This window comes from Triturus cristatus, chromosome 12, assembly GCF_964204655.1.
Source record: "Triturus cristatus chromosome 12, aTriCri1.1, whole genome shotgun sequence".
NCBI lineage: Eukaryota > Metazoa > Chordata > Amphibia > Caudata > Salamandridae > Triturus > Triturus cristatus.
In genome coordinates, this window is record NC_140595.1 from 491020966 (window position 1) to 491038157 (window position 17192).

A 17192-nucleotide genomic window follows, 5' to 3' on the forward strand; every position below is an offset into this window, starting at 1 on the left:
TGTTTGTCGCTTTATTATCCTTTTCCATTGGTTTCTATTCTGATCGCCATGATAGAGGGACTGTGGGCGCATGTTTGCGGTATGGCGCTTGTCTGAGTCAGTGAAGCAATTAGTAGCACTCCCCCCGCCCCCACTTAAGTTATCAATATTAGTACAAGCTTCTCTCATGCATCCTTCCCTCTGCCCTCTGGTATGGTCAGCTGCATTCCTTTGATTTTATTCATTAATAGTTCAATCTGCGCTTGTAATTGAGTTATTTCTCCCCCACCCGCACAATGATCTCCTTTAATGTGCTAGCTTCTTTGTTACAGTCACAAGCAGAGGCCTTGTTATTTGTAGCATGGAATGTTGACCTTCCTGAGTCCTTCTTGTTAGCAGGATCTTTCCCTGCTTCAAGGGTAATAAGGGGGCTTTATTGATTTGTGCAAGCAATCTCAGGGATAATCACTCCATCAGATGCATGCCCTACATTATGGTCAAGCTAAACATGCTCCTTAATCTGCATCTCAGTGGCCTACTGTGAAACTACTGCCTTGCCATTAGTTCCTGTTGTAAGATTGACAGCCATCCTGTCCTCATTTATTGGGTATATATTGTGAGGGCTTACTTAATATCTTTGGTTTACTGCCCTTTTTGAAGATTTCTGCTATTCTTTGCACAGAGTCTGGACATTCCGTCATATTTCTCTTGTTCAGTATTGATTCCCCTCCTCAATGAGGTTATCTATTTCATCAATGTTGCAGTTCACATTGTGTTATTATTTACCTCCCCCTGAGGGCTACTCCAAGCTTTCCTTTTTATCATTATCTCAAAAACAGGCTAACAATTCAAGTCTCTTGTTGGTAGATTGTTTTTAAATCTTACCGTTACGTGAGCCTTAACCCGTTCCTGCCATCATGTAACATGTGGAAACTTGAGCTTAGGGCGTAGGTGTTAGTGGGGTGGTCCTGCCTCTTCCTGGCTCAGACGGGCCGAGATTAGTCTTGGACCGGGCGCGTCCCGGGCTGTGCGGAATATGGGCACACTATAAGTGCTCCAGCGGCCCCTTCCACAGGGCAAAGCAGCAGAGCAGCCTGGGAGTTGAAGTTCCCCACCAACAGTGTCCTCTGGTCACAAGCGCGTCTCACGCTGTGGGGAATATGGGTGCACTATAATTGCTCCGGTGGCCCCATTTCCTGGGAAAAGCAGTAGGGCAGCCTGGGAGTGGAATTTCCCCCACTAATAGCGTCCGCTGGTCACTTGCATGTCCCCCTCCCAGAGTCTACTTGGGCCACGGAGACCTCATCTCCCGGGGCCAACATGTAAAAAAAAGGAGGAGGAGCTGTGTGGCCCCTGACCCCGAGCCTTAAAAATGCCCCGGGGACCCCCATCCCCCAGGGCTGTCACTTTATTTAAAAGTGAGGGGTGGCCACGGGGCCCCCTCCTTGAGCCGTTAAAGGCCCCGGTAACCCCATCCTCTGGAGTCAACTCACTTATTGTGTTCCTGGGAGCCCACCCCCTGGACACAGTAGTTGCCCTGCCTGAACTACTGCATGTGTTTGCTCCCTTCTGAGGGGAGCATTTTCAAATTTCCAGCAAAACGGGAGCAAAGACAAAGTCTGCTCCCAGCCAGCCGGAGATTTAAAAATGATTTCGTCAGCTGGAAGCAGACTTGTGTTCTGTTTCCCTGCCTACACTGAGGCAGGCAGGGAAACAAAGCACATATTGCACCGGAGTATCCACCTATATTTGAGGCTGGCCCCAGGGGATTGGGTCCCCGTGGCCAAAATAGGCCCAGGGAGGAGGCCCTCTCCCCTTTAAAATAAGGTACGGCCCTGGAGGATGGGGCCTCCAGGGCCTATAAAGGCTAGGAGAGGGTGGCCATGCGCCCCCTCCCTTTATTAATTATTCTGCCCAGGGGAAGGGATCCTGGGACCTAATAAGGCTGGGGGGAGGGGGCTGCGCTGCCCCCTCCCTTGATTTGTATTACATTTGGTCCCAGGGGATGGGGTCCCGGGGCCTAACAAGTCTCATCTGGGGGTTGGGGGAGGGCGATCAGCACGACCCCTTCTCCTGTTTAATTGTATTTGGTCCTGGGCACCCCACGGCCTAATAAAGCTTGGGGAGGGTGGCCGCTCAACTCCCTTATTTTATTTCATTTACTTTCAAATAACTTTATTTCTGTCTCCAGGGCCATAAAAGTGCAAGTGCAATACAAGTGTGAGTAATATTATTTATTTATTGGCTTTGGGCCCGGGGAATGGAGTCCCTTCGGCCTGATAAGTCTCAGGGAGGGGAGCCACATGTCCGCCTCCCCTTCGAATTCGGCCGTGGGAAATGGGGTGCTTGGAGCCTATGAAGGCTTGGGAAGGGGTGCCGAATGCCCCCCTCCACCTAATGTATATGGCATGGCCACGGGGACAGCGGCGTCCCCCCCCTACCCGCAAAGGGAAAAATAAAATGATAATAAATTGGTTTTATTATCATTTTATTTTTACTTTTTCCCTCTAGAGCCAGAAAAGTCTGGGCATGGAGGGGCTTGGCTGTCATCACAGGCACAGCCAGCAGGGAAGTAGTGCACAACCTAAGTGCACATGACGGTTTGGCCAGCCATCTTAGGCTGGCCAAACCGTCATGCTCACTTAGGTTTCCCCAACCCAGCTGTGTTGCACAGCCGGGTTGGAGTAACAGCACAGACTCCCAGGCACTGTATGAGCAGCAGACCAAGGTGCTCAAACCAATCCTGGCGCTACTCTCATGCTATTGAGAGCAGTGCCAGGATTGGGTGGGGAGCCTGTGCTGGGACACCATCAGGAAGAAGAGGAGAACTGAGGCGGCAGACAGCGTTGGAACAGGTACTTTTTTATTTTCTTATTATTATTTCCCTTGTCCTGCAGCCACCCCCACCCCACCTAAATTTTGCGGCGGCTGTAACTGCCCGGGGAATGGGGTCCCCTGGCCCAAATGCCAACCCAATGCCATGTTGCCCAAGACTGTGCCAGGCTGTGCCAGGCGTTAGGGATTGGGGACCCCCCCACGGCCCCCAACAGAGGCCAGGCCCCGGGGGATGGGGTCCCCGGGGCCATAAGTGGCCTGGGATGGGGGTCACGTGGCCCGCCTCCCCAATTAAAAAATAAATTAATTTAAAAAAACAATGGCCGGCCCCGCGGGATGGGGTCCCCGGGGCCTTAAAGTGGCCAGAGGAGGGGGGCTACGCAGCCCCCCTCCATTAAAAAAAAATAATTTATAAACAAAAATTGGGGGCAGGCCCTGGCGGATGGGTCCCCAGGGCCATAATAAATGAAAAAGAAGGGGGGCTACACAGCCCCCCTTCTAAAAAATAAATAAAAAAGACCGGGATCGGCCAGAGGCCACGCCCCCTCCTTACACCACTCTGCAAACGTGCCCCCTGGCGCGTTTGCAGAGGGGGAACTAATTCCCCTTGAATACTGGGGGTCCCTGGGGGCCAACTAACCCACCTGGAACCTCCAGTATGCGCCAGGGGGCTGCATTGCAGAGAGGTGTAATGAGGCCAAACCCCTTTTTACACCTCTCTGCAACGCAGCTCCGTGGCGCTTACTGGAGGTATCTGGTGGCCTAGTTGGTTGCTAGGGGACCTCAGGATTCAAGGGGACTTAATCCCCCAACTTAAAACGCGCCACGGGGCGCGTTTGCACAGTGGTGAAGGTAGGGGACGGGGCCTGAGGTGACGCTGTGCAAACACGCCCTGTGGCGCATTTTAAGTTGGGGAATTCTTTCCTCTTCAATCCAGAGGTCCCCTAGGGGCCAACTAGCCCACCAGGTACCTCCAGTAAGCGCCACGGAGCTGCGTTGCAGAGTGTTGGAAAAAGGGGCGTGGCCTCCAAACACCTCTCTGCAACGCAGCTCCCTGGCGCATCCTGGAGGTACCTGATGGGCAAGTTGGCCGCCAGGGGACCTCAGGATTCAAGGGGACTTAATCCCCCAACTTAAAACACGCTACGGGGCGCGTTTGCACAGTGGTGAAGGTAGGGGGCGGGGCCTGGGGTGATATGTGTGCAAACACGCCCTGTGGCGCGTTTTAAGTTGGGGAATTAATTCCTCTTCAATCCAGAGGTCCCCTAGGGGCCAACTAGCCCACCAGGTACCTCCAGGAAGCGCCACGGAGCTGCGTTGCAGAGTGTTGTAAAAAGGGGCGTGGCCTCTGAACACCGCTCTGCAACGCAGCTCCCTGACGCATACTGGAGGTACCTGGTGGGCTAGTTGGCCCCCAGGGGACCGTAGGATTGAAGAGGAATTAATTCCCCAACTTAAAACGCGCCACAGGGCGTGTTTGCACACGTCACTTCAGGCCCCGCCCCTTCCTTTACCATTGTACAAATATTCCTCTAAAATCAGCCGAACTACGAATTCCGATTTACTCACCTGTTATCAGGAGAGAACCCAGGGCTGCATCTTTTAGCCCAGCACTGACCCTGAAAAGTAATTCTAAGCGTACTTACCAGTAACTTGTATTTCCTTCCATAGGAATCCATTGTGTGGTTTTCAGCTGAAAAGTTTCTGTGTCCATTTTTGAATGTACAAATATTCCTCTAAAATCAGCCGAACTACGAATTCCGATTTACTCACCTGTTCTCAGGAGAGATCCCAGGGCTGCATCTTTTAGCCCTGCACTGACCCTGAAAAGTAATTCTAAGCGTACTTACCAGTAACTTGTATTTCTTTCCATAGGAATCCATTGTGTGGTTTTCAGCAGAAAAGTTTCTAAGTGTCCATTTTTGAAACGTACAAATATTCCTCTAAAATCAGCCAAACTACAAATTACGATTTACTCACCTGTTATCAGGAGAGAACCCAGGGCTGCATCTTTTAGACCAGCACTGAGCCTGAAAAGTAATTCTAAGCATACTTACTAGTAACTTGTATTTCCTTCCATAGGAATCCATTGTGTGGTTTTCAGCAGAAAAGTTTCTGTCCATTTTTGAAATGTACAAATATTCCTCTAAAATCAGCCGAACCACGAATTCCGATTTACTCACCTGTTCTCAGGAGAGAACCCAGGGCTGCATCTTTTAGCCCAGCACTGACCCTGAGAAGTAATTCTAAGCGTACTTACCAGTAACTTGTATTTCCTTCCATAGGAATCCATTGTGTGCTTTTAAGTAGAAAAGTTTCTAAGTGTCTATTTTCACAAACTAAAAATATTCCCAAAAAAATCGTCTGTATGACTTAAACACATTCTTTCAACTGTGTACAGGAGATTCACCTGTGCTGGATCAAGGATCCACCACTGAGTAAGAAAAAGTAACGATAATACTACTTACCTGCTAAGAGAATTTTCTGCCATAGGATAACATTGGTGATTCTATGTGAAAAATGTTCTAAGTGTCAACTTTTAAAATACAATAATATTCCTTAAAAATCACTACTGTAACCAAAACGCTTTTACTCAACTGTTTATAGGAGATGTCCAAGGACTGAATCTAGGATCCAGTCCTGTGGTTAGAAAAGTAATCCATAAAGTAACTAATTGCATTTGACTAGAAATTCACATTGAGCTCAATGTTGCATTGTGTTTGAAATTGTGTTGCCCATTGCAACAACTGTAACTACTCTACTTAAAAATCTATTGCCTATTTGCAAAGTATTTAAACTAAAGTAATTCATTCTGAGAAAGTATATTTTGTATTGTAATGTATAATGTAATTTGAAAAGAAATCTAAATATCTAATAAATAGTTAAAAAAATGTAGTAAATTAGTATAAAAAAAATCAGTATAACAATTAATACATTAAAAATTGTCATTTACTGGTTTGTGTACATTATAATGCTGATCAGACGCAATAAATAAAATATAAAAAAAAAAAAAAATTGTCATTTACAAAACCTTTGAAATTCACTGAAAAAACCATATGTTTCAGGCCTGATATAGTTAGGAATTAGCATTTAAAAAACCTTTGAAATTCACTGAAAAAAATATAGGTTTCAGGCCTGATATAGTTAGGAATTAGCATTTAAAAAACCCTTGAAATTCACTGAAAAAACCATAGGTTTCAGGCCTGATATAGTTAGGAATTAGCATTTAAAAAACCTTAGAAATTCACTGAAAAAACAATCGGTTTTAGTGGTGTTATAGTTAGCTGGACATTTCACTCGAACAAAACCATTGAAATTCCTCCGATATAGTTAGTTGTACTAACTACATCTCGCGCGCCCGCAATCCACTGCTGATGATGTCGCATATTACATCATTCATGACATGGTCAGTGACATCACTGATGACATCTCAAATGACATCACTGATGACATCATCCACATGACAATCAGATACACCTCATCATACACTAGTATAACCTTTCATCACTCACTGTAAAATAGAGAGTGCCAGATTTAAAACTATTGACACACCAATACAAGTTTCTAAACACCCACTCAGTGATTCCTAGATCTATACACACATCTAATCACTTACCTATAGATTCACTCATACATGCTGTCAATGATCAATAGAACACTATCAAATATACTTATACACCTATATCGACATTACACACCAGCACACATCCTAATCACTTATGAAGTCATCCTACTAACTTATGCAAACAATGGATCATACTTACTATTACTTAGCTATACACTTATAAAAACACCACTTCATCTATTCATATAGATAATAACTCATCCTTAGTGTGTTATAAAAACACTATTACAACTATACAGTTATCCATACAGTCACTCATGCAATCACTGAGTCTTATGTATACTTATTTATATACAACAACTGACACATACACTGGCTTTTATTTTTCTAGTTTGTTGGACATATACCATTGAGACATATATTGGCTCATCGCCACACCCATAAAGATATTCACTCACCCAAACAACTGTTATAACATGTAGGTTTAACTTCAGATACCTACTGAATCAACTATTCACACATCTTTGGGCAGTCACACACCCCCCACCGAACCACACACACCTTCACTCTCCCATACAAATACTCAGTTAACTAATCAATAAATAATATAGACTTTCACGTAGCTAGTAACCAACTGGCGCAGCAGTTTACACAACAACTGACAAAGTGATACAGATATTCACACAGTTTTGTCACTATCCAATATATTTAGTGAGACACTATAAATTAGTCAAGTAAACAGTCAATCACACTGCTACTAAATCCTCCATCCAGATATTTATATTTATATATCCATCCATTCTTCAATGCAAATTGCTATATATATATATATATATATATATATATATATATATATATATATATATATATATATATATATAGAGGTTGCTCTTGCACGGGGAAGCACACCCGATGAGTATTGCACTTCTTTTATTGGAGGTTGTAGCAAGGTGCACAGGAGACATTCAGAGCTCTTCTTGTCACCTATCGCGTTTCGGGCTATCGCCCTTGCTCACAGGTGTTCTTCGTGGTGATTAAAAACAGTGTGCAGCCATCTTTACAAGTCCTCATACGCCCGTTCAAGTGGGCGTGTCGCTAGTGCTCAAGAATTATGGTCCTTGTAGTTCGCCGCACCGTATCCCAAGTGGGGTTCTCCTCCACCTCATGTTAAATTTGTCATAAAGCCCATGTGGGTTGATGAATGGCTCACCGCACAGCCTGCCACTCATAGATATCCTCCAATAATGGCCCCATCGTCCAGAAAGTGATGACTGTCCCTCGACGTCAACTCCGGTCCGCTCTGCTGCGGCGGTGCTCCCCCACGACCGAACCGGCCGTTAATATTGAAAGAAAGAGGTTGCCCTTGCACGGGGAAGCACACCCGATGAGTATTGCACTTCTTTTATTGGAGGTTGTAGCAAGGTGCACAGGAGACATTCAGAGCTCTTCTTGTCACCTAACGCGTTTCGGGCTATCGCCCTTGCTCACAGGTGTTCTTCGTGGTGATTAAAAACAGTGCGCAGCCATCTTTACAAGTCCTTATACGCCCGTTCAAGTGGGCGTGTCGCTAGTGCTCAAGAATTATGGTCCTTGTAGTTCGCAGCACCGTATCCCAAGTGGGGTTCTCCTCCACCTTATGTTAAATTTGTCATAAAGCCCATGTGGGTTGATGAATGGCTCACCGCACAGCCTGCCACTCATAGATATCCTCCAATAATGGCCCCATCGTCCAGAAAGTGATGACTGTCCCTCGACGTCAACTCCGGTCCGCTCTGCTGCGGCGGTGCTCCCCCACGACCGGACCGGCCGTTAATATTGAAAGAAAGAGGTTGCCCTTGCACGGGGAAGCACACCCGATGAGTATTGCACTTCTTTTATTGGAGGTTGTAGCAAGGTGCACAGGAGACATTCAGAGCTCTTCTTGTCACCTAACGCGTTTCGGGCTATCGCCCTTGCTCACAGGTGTTCTTCGTGGTGATTAAAAACAGTGCGCAGCCATCTTTACAAGTCCTTATACGCCCATTCAAGTGGGCGTGTCGCTAGTGCTCAAGAATTATGGTCCTTGTAGTTCGCAGCACCGTATCCCAAGTAGGGTTCTCCTCCACCTCATGTTAAATTTGTCATAAAGCCCATGTGGGTTGATGAATGGCTCACCGCACAGCCTGCCACTCATAGATACCCTCCAATAATGGCCCCATCGTCCAGAAAGTGATGACAGTCCCTCGACGTCAACTCTGGTCCGCTCTGCTGCGGCGGTGCGCCCCCACGACCGGAGCGGCCGTTAATATTGAAAGAAAGAGGTTGCCCTTGCACGGGGAAGCACACCCGATGAGTATTACACTTCTTTTATTGGAGGTTGTAGCAAGGTGCACAGGAGACATTCAGAGCTCTTCTTGTCACCTAACGCGTTTCGGTCTATCGCCCTTGCTCACAGGTGTTCTTCGTGGTGATTAAAAACAGTGCGCAGCCATCTTTACAAGTCCTTATACGCCCGTTCAAGTGGGCGTGTCGCTAGTGCTCAAGAATTATGGTCCTTGTAGTTCGCAGCACCGTATCCCAAGTGGGGTTCTCCTCCACCTCATGTTAAATTTGTCATAAAGCCCATGTAGGTTGATGAATGGCTCACCGCACAGCCTGCCACTCATAGATATCCTCCAATAATGGCCCCATCGTCCAGAAAGTGATGACTGTCCCTCGACGTCAACTCCGGTCCGCTCTGCTGCGGCGGTGCTCCCCCACGACCGGACCGGCCGTTAATATTGAAAGAAAGAGGTAGCCCTTGCACGGGGAAGCACACCCGATGAGTATTGCACTTCTTTTATTGGAGGTTGTAGCAAGGTGCACAGGAGACATTCAGAGCTCTTCTTGTCACCTAACGCATTTCGGGCTATCGCCCTTGCTCACAGGTGTCCTTCGTGGTGATTAAAAACAGTGCGCAGCCATCTTTACAAGTCCTTATACGCCCGTTCAAGGGCAACCTCCCAGAGCGGACCGGAGTTGAGGTCGAGGGACAGTCATCACTTTCTGGACGATGGGGCCATTATTGGAGGATATCTATGAGTGGCAGGCTGTGCGGTGAGCCATTCATCAACCCACATGGGCTTTATGACAAATTTAATATGAGATGGAGGAGAACCCCACTTGGGATACGGTTCTGCGAACTACAAGGACCATAATTCTTGAGCACTAGTGACACGCCCACTTGAACGGGCGTATAAGGACTTGTAAAGATGGCTGCGCACTGTTTTTAATCACCACGAAGAACACCTGTGAGCAAGGGCGATAGCCCGAAACGCGTTAGGTGACAAGAAGAGCTCTGAATGTCTCCTGTGCACCTTGCTACAACCTCCAATAAAAGAAGTGCAATACTCATCGGGTGTGCTTCCCCGTGCAAGGGCAACCTCTTTCTTTCAATATATATATATAATACATATTTAAATAACGAACCAAACCACATTCACTGGATGATGTCATCAGTGATGTCATTTGAGATGTCATCAGTGATGTCACTGACCATGTCATGAATGATGTAATATGTGACATCATCAGCAGTGGATTGCGGGCGCGCGAGATGTAGTTAGTACAACTAACTATATCGGAGGAATTTCAATGGTTTTGTTCGAGTGAAATGTCCAGCTAACTATAACACCCCTAAAACCTATTGTTGGCAGTCGCAACTGTATAGAGATAGTTAGGACAGAGTTCCACAGGAAATATATAATTTACAGTTCAGCAGTGGCCACCCTCAGGAAGAACACATATTTATTTACTGTACAAATTCTTTGTAGCATTGTTAAGGAGATGAATTATTCCTCCGGCAACATCTTTGGTGTTCAGACCTGCTTGCCAGTGATGGAGCAGGGTTTCGCGAAAAATGAATCCTGCTCGAATTCAATACCCCTATAATACGTACTAACTATAAATAGAAGTAGTACACTAATGTGCACCACACATAAACACGAGGGAATCTGCTTTGCGCATGTCTGCACTAACGTGAGTTAATATATGAAAGAACTAAACCTGTATTTACAGTGTGCTTTAAAAAGAAACGAGAGATACTGCATGAATAGGCGGCATGTGCACCAGTAGTTTCATGTTGCATCCCCCTTTGAAATAATAAATAATGCTGCTTTTGCTCAATGCTTATGCTAGGTAACATTAATGCAAAAACAACAGTTGATGGAGAGAATGCAGAACAATGTCATACATTCACCCCAGTACAGAGATCTGGGCCTAAATCCATTGTTTTATTGCTCACCATGCCTTTCCAGTTTGAACCCAGCCATATGCAAATCAGTCTTGACCCTGTGCCTCATGGGTACAGTCCAGCCTGAACTGCCAAGCCAGGTCCTCCCTGGACTGGAAACAAGCATCCTAGGACCGGGTTCGGGGTTTCACCCCGATTCAGCCAGGATAGCTTGATTCCAGTGGCATGGAGAGCATGGGACCCACGTCTGGGCATACTCTTCCCACCCGGGGTGACAAATGCAAAAACAACAGTTGATGGACAGAATGCAGAACAATATCATACATTCACCCCAGTACAGAGATCTGGGCCTAAATTAATAGGGAATTATACACAGGTGGGTGGTAAACAGTGAGGGATGCAGTGTCATATTATTAATGAATGTCTATATTTAATTTGTTTTAGTGGAGTGGATGAAGAACCATTTCTCTTAGATTGACTATTGTAAAGGGAGGGCCCTGAATGGAGCGAGACGGACATGACAAAGCAGCCAGAAGCGCTGAGCACAGCAGAAGATGCCTGAAGGTTGAAGGCTGTGATACTGAATGCCTGCTAAGGGCCGCGATCGACCGTGTGAAAGGCGACAACTTCAGCGGATACTGTATAATTTGACTAAAGAATGTTTAATTGTAACATTTGTAAAATTCATGTGAAAGAACTGAGAGTCAGACTATGGGACAGGAAGTTGAACAATAGAATAGTCAAATATAAGTGAAATCACAGTAGGGTGACATCCCACCCCACCCGAAAACCGACCAATCCCCTGTCAAGCTTCGTGAAATTAGCACTAATGTGGAACGGACATGTAGGGTTTTAGACTTTAATTAGGGTACCTTTAGGGGTGTGGTTTTAAGCTTAGGCTGACAGGAGAGAAGAAGGGAGATGCATCACTGTCCGTCGGTTTGTTGAGAGGCCTAGCTGTTTCCTATCTTATCCTGTTCCTGTTCGAGATCTTGCGTTCCTGTATACCTTGGGGAAACCCCTGTCATCACCTGGGTCAAGGGGTGGTTCTTCCTATAGACCGTTAGTTTTGTATTTAGCTAATGTCGTTACCAGATTATCAGTTTTAATGTTTTGTCTCTGAATGTTTTGTCTCTCCACCTATCCACTCCCTCAACAAATTATTGATATGTATTATTTTAGATGAACCTATTGTCTCTTCATCTATCCCTCCATTAGGTATAATATTGTTTGGAATAATTATTTTGTTGAATCTTGTCTCTTACTCTATCCACTCCTTCATTGCATAATGTCATTGCATAGTGAGTCTATATCCATTGTAAAATATTACCTGTCATGATATTTCGATATTTTGATTGTGACCAAATTGCAACTGAGCATTTAACCTTTAATTGAGATAAATTCATTTGTTATCCTTTAGAGAGTCTGTTATTAATTTTGACTAAATGATTGGTAAATTAGTATTATCATTACCATCAACTACTCAACTAATTGGTCCATCGACCAACTAGAGGAAGAGTTGATATCAAGATTAGATAGAAGACAGATGTCCCGAAAGGATCAATGAAAGAACATTCGATGTAAAGGAAACAAATTGACACCGGCGCCTCAGGGATACTAGGTGAATGTGTATGGGCCATTGTATTATGTTGATGCGTATCGATCCCTGATCTATTATTGGTATTGGCGCTAGATGAGTTTCTTGGTAGCAGAGGACGATTTGATTATTGATTAGTTTGGTAATGATTATTGATTATATGTTCTTAACACGAAAAATTAGTGTCATGTTCTATGTTGTCTAGAACTCCAGGTATGTAGATACCTGAGGAATCTGCTGGAAGTAGGCAGAAGAAGAGTGTGGTCAAGAAATCACACTGCAGAAGTACTTTGTTGAAATAATGCCTAAAAGCTACGGAGGGCTGTAAGTGTTATATTTAGGGAAATTTCGTATGAAAGGAGAGTGTTTGAAATAGCAAAGGATCCACCTGTGAAACTTTGGCCTTATTCCCAGGGGTGTACCAAGACTCCTTTTCTCACCAAAAAGCCCTCTTGCGAAACTCTGGCCTTATCCCTAGTGGAGTTTCAGATCCTCCCGGAGCTTGTTAGAGAGGTAAGATAACGCTGGTCGTTATTATTACTTGCAGAGTAAGGACATTTTTCTTGAGGAAGTGAAGACTGTCTCTTTATTTAGTGGAGCAGACAAGGTAGCATTGTTTTGTGTTGTTACTAACAGAATTTTGATTAAAGAAAACTCTGAAAAATATTGCTGTAAAATTTGGTGAAGGAAGGGCTAGTAGAAGGAGTGATACTGACGTCGCAAAAGGCCGCGCTGGCATTGGACAAGGCAGCGGGTGTGTATTAAGTTCTGGTTTTGTGAAGGGAGGGTCAGTAGAAGGAGTAATACTGACGTCAGAAAAGACTGTACCGACATTGGTCGAGCTGTGAGCGTGTACTGGATTGTGATTGGTTGGTTGGTGTGAGCCGCGATAGTATTGGTTGAGACTTTGATTACTTAGCAGTGTTTTGATTGGTTGACTGGTACGAGACACACTGGTATAGGACGAGAGCTAACCAATAGAATAAGTAGATTTACGGAAAGATTGTTTGTTGTTTATTCATGTTCAGACCGATTAGTGGAGGAGGTCAGAAAATTAAGAACTTCTTTAAGAAAGATAAACCAATTGTGACTAGAGAGGGAATTCCAGTTCCGCCTCCAAAAACACCTGCTTCTTTTATGATGTTGGAACGAGGATATCACACGTGTATATGGATGGAAAATTGGATTGAGTATACAAAGGATGATGGTATTTTAGCTTTCCCGCAACATGGTACATTTAGTGTAAGGATATTGCAGAATTTGAGAAATCAAATAAATTCCTTAATCCCAAACCCTAGATTGACTCAGTACGAAGCATTGGAAGAATGGGAAATGGAGGCATTTGAAAGAGAAAAATATAGAATTAGTAGCGAGGGTTACAGAAGTATGATGTTTAGATACCCTTTAGAGAGTAGGAAAGAAAAACTGAAAAGATGGAAGAGAGCTGTAGTAACAGAAGGATTACATCCAGTTTTAGCGGTTGATGAGCAGACCGGAAGTAAATGTAAGGAGAAAAGAAACCATTTAGAGACTCCAAGTGTAAGAGGTGATATGAATGATTCTGATGATGATGAATTGATAGAAGTCATTATGAATTTAAAAAAAAACTGCCATATGAAGAGAATTTAGGGGTAGTGACTCCAAGTGCCCCGCAGTTGGGAACTCCATTGACTCCGCAAGTTTCTGATATAGCGAAAGTAATGAGACAAAATGATGCAAAGATGTTGAATAAGGCCAGACTGGAACAGGTTCAGAAAATGAATCAGTTGAGTTTGAATGCAGAGGCATTGACGGTACCGGTAACAATTGGTCCTGTAGTTCTATTGTACGGAGATAGACAGAATTTGTCGAAAGTACATGCATTAGCGGTGCCAGGAAGCAGCACTCGGAATGGTGCGAATGGGAATGGACTGTCAAATACAAATAACACACTGTTAGACCTTCCGGTTAATGAGCTGATAACTGAGACCCCTCAAAGAAATGTTCAATTTGTGCCCAGAAGAATAGGACCAAATGATACTCCAGTAGCAGGGAGTTCAGCTGGTCCCTAACCAGAAGAATTAAATAATTGCATAAAAGAAATGACAAAGCCAAAACAAACACTACAAAGTATAAATGGGAGTCAGTTAAAAGTTGATCTAGAAGGAATGATTATCGGAACAATAAGCCCAGACAGATTAGGGACCTATCATGATGAAGAATTGTTGTTTCTGTGTAAGAGTATTACATGGAGAGCAAAGAAATTACATGAGAAAATAGCAGAAGCTGCTAACGAGTATGGAGTAGACATAGAGAAGTCAAATGTATTGCATAATTCATACAGGTTGGCATTCACTGATAAAGATTTAGAAAGTTTGAATGCTTCTGGAAAAAGATTTCAGATAAAAGAAATCATTAATATTTTGAAGAAATGGGGAGATGTAGATCGTTGGAAAGTTAGATGGTCAAAAAGGAAGGAAGATGCAGCTAATAAAGGAACAGCTTTGTTTCCCATGAAAGAAACCGAACAGGTTGAAAGGGTGTGTCCAATGAGAGAAGTACCAGGTGGTGGATATGTTCATGTTCCTTGGACTAGACAGGATATATTGTTTTTCACAAATGATTTTTCTAGGTTAAGAGAAAAAACGGTTGAATGGTACAAACAGGTAGACAGGTTTGTTGAAGTATCGAGATTTCCCCAAAATAAACGGATTGGGTTAAGATTGACAGAACTACCCAAGAACCAAAGGAGTCTGTGCATACATACTATGAGAAGTTGTTATAGGTATTTAAGGAGTATAGTGGTTTTGAAAATATTGGAGATAAAGACATGGTACATTTTGTGAATCGTTTTGTGTTTGGATTGAGGCCTGAGATTAGCACCATGATACAGCAACATTTCATTTGTTGGCAAAGTAAGACAGTAGATAAAATCCTATGATATACAAAGTATTGTAGTGATGAAAGTGATAGCAAACATAAAAAGTAGAGAGACAAAATGATGTGGGCAAAAGTGAAGGTAGCAGACCAACAGGAAAGTAGTAGTAATCAAACAAGTAGTCAAATGAATGGACTGAGTATGAATGGACAGAATTACAGTGGAGGTAAAGGGAAACGAAGGATGAGTAAGGAAGAAGCTATGAATAACTTTCCTTGCCATGCGTGTGGAACGTTTGGACATTGGAGGAATGAGTGTAGATCTGCTAAAAGGAATAACGGGGGAAACCCACATTTAATTCCACAGATGCAGAGTGAGGTGGGTGTAAATCAGCAGCAGCAGATAGTTACTCAACAGTTACAGGTGCCACAAGCCCCCATATCAACTAATGTGAATGCTCAGCTGCAGAGGTACAATGTGAACACTGGATATCTTGGAGGAGACCCGCTTGTTAAGAATCAAGGTGTGAGTCAGCAGTATTGGATGCAATGCAATGAAAGTGATTCAGACTCATCTCAATGATGGTGCCTGAAGGGGGAGGAAGCATACTTGGCGCATCTTTAGCAGTAGATCAGTCAGGTCCATTTGTTGACGGAAAGATGGAAGGTAATTATGTTACATTTTCAGTGGACACTGGTGCTACCTGTTCTACTGTGAGAGCAGCAGAAATTCCGAACCTACCCCACTCGGGAGAAACTATCCAAGTTGTAGGAGTCTCGAATAAGCATATTTGAACACCAGTCACAAACCCATTAGAAGTTCATATTGGAAACTTCAAAGACATGCATCGGTTTGTGGTGTGTGACTCGAGCCCGGTAAATCTCTTGGGAAGAGATTTGTTATGTAAGATGAACTGCACCATCTATTGTACCCCAGATGAAATTGCATTTCAGACCCCAGATGAGGATGTGGAGTTTAAAATGATGCTAGCGAAGCAAGGGACAGAAGTGAATGAGTTGTTTTCACTTCTTACAGAAGAAAATCTGCCTGAAGAATTAAAAAGTACAGTGAATCCAGATGTGTGGGACTATACGGGAAAATAGATTGGCCTAATGACAAAAGTAGATCCAATTCAGGTAATAGTGAAGAATGGTGCTGTGTATCCAAACACACCACAATTCAAAATGAGTCCAGAAGTGATTGCAGGAGTGGCTCTAGTTATCGACCAAATGATTGAACAAGGAATTCTAAAAGAAATAATGAGCAGTCCGTGTAATTCGCCTATCATAGGTATCAAAAAGCCCAGTGGAAAATACCGGATTGTGCAGGATTTACGTAAAATTAATAAAATTGTAGTACCTTGTTATCCAGTGGTGCCAGGGAATTGGATTCTTCGTCAAATTCCCTGTGACGCAGAGTGGCACACGGTGATTGACCTGTGCCAAGCATTCTTTTCGATTCCTTTGCTTCCGGAAAGCTAATATTTACTTGCCTTCCGGTTCGGAAACCGTGTTTTGGCATGGTGCCGAGTTCCGCAAGGGTACACAGAGAGTCCCTCAATCTTTAAAAAATGCCTAGAGACTTTAATCATGCCAGGAAATTCGGTTTTGGTTCAATACATTGATGACCTACTGGTGGCATCAAAAACACGAGAGGCATATGTAACAGACACAATTGGCTTATTAAACCATTTAGCAGAAGGAGGACATAAGGTATCTCTAGCAAAATTACAATTTTGCAAACAGGAAGTACAGTACCTTGGACACAAGTTAGAAAAGGGAGTTAGAAAAGTAACCCCAGAAAGAATCAGTGTGATCAGGCAAATGAATCCACTCAGAAGGAAGTGTGAATATTTTTGGGAAAGGTTGAATACTGTTGTCAATGGATATGTGGTTTCTCACTAATTGCAAAACCTCTACAGAGGTTGACACAGAAAGATGTGAAAGATCCGATTGTTTTGGATGATGAAAGTATGGATGCTTTCATAAAATTGAGAAGCAGTCTCTGTAGAGCACCTGCCTTAGGAATGCCAGACTATACCAAAGAATTTGCATTGTACTGTTGTGAGAGAGATGGATTTGCACTCTCAGTCCTAATTCAGAAACATGGAATGGCACGACGTCCAGTAGCATATTTTTCTGCTCCCTTGGAA

General features: G+C 43.9%; 1 long non-coding RNA gene across 1 annotated transcript in view; it reads left to right on the forward strand.

Annotated features, from left to right (window-relative positions):
- LOC146776149 (uncharacterized) overlaps positions 1 to 12005 on the forward strand; it is a 67421-nt gene extending 55416 nt beyond the window's left edge. The window contains exon 3 of the long non-coding RNA XR_014972372.1: positions 11031 to 12005. This is a non-coding gene — a long non-coding RNA (uncharacterized LOC146776149). The remainder of the gene's footprint in view (positions 1 to 11030) is intronic.
- Positions 12006 to 17192: the final 5187 nt, after the last annotated feature.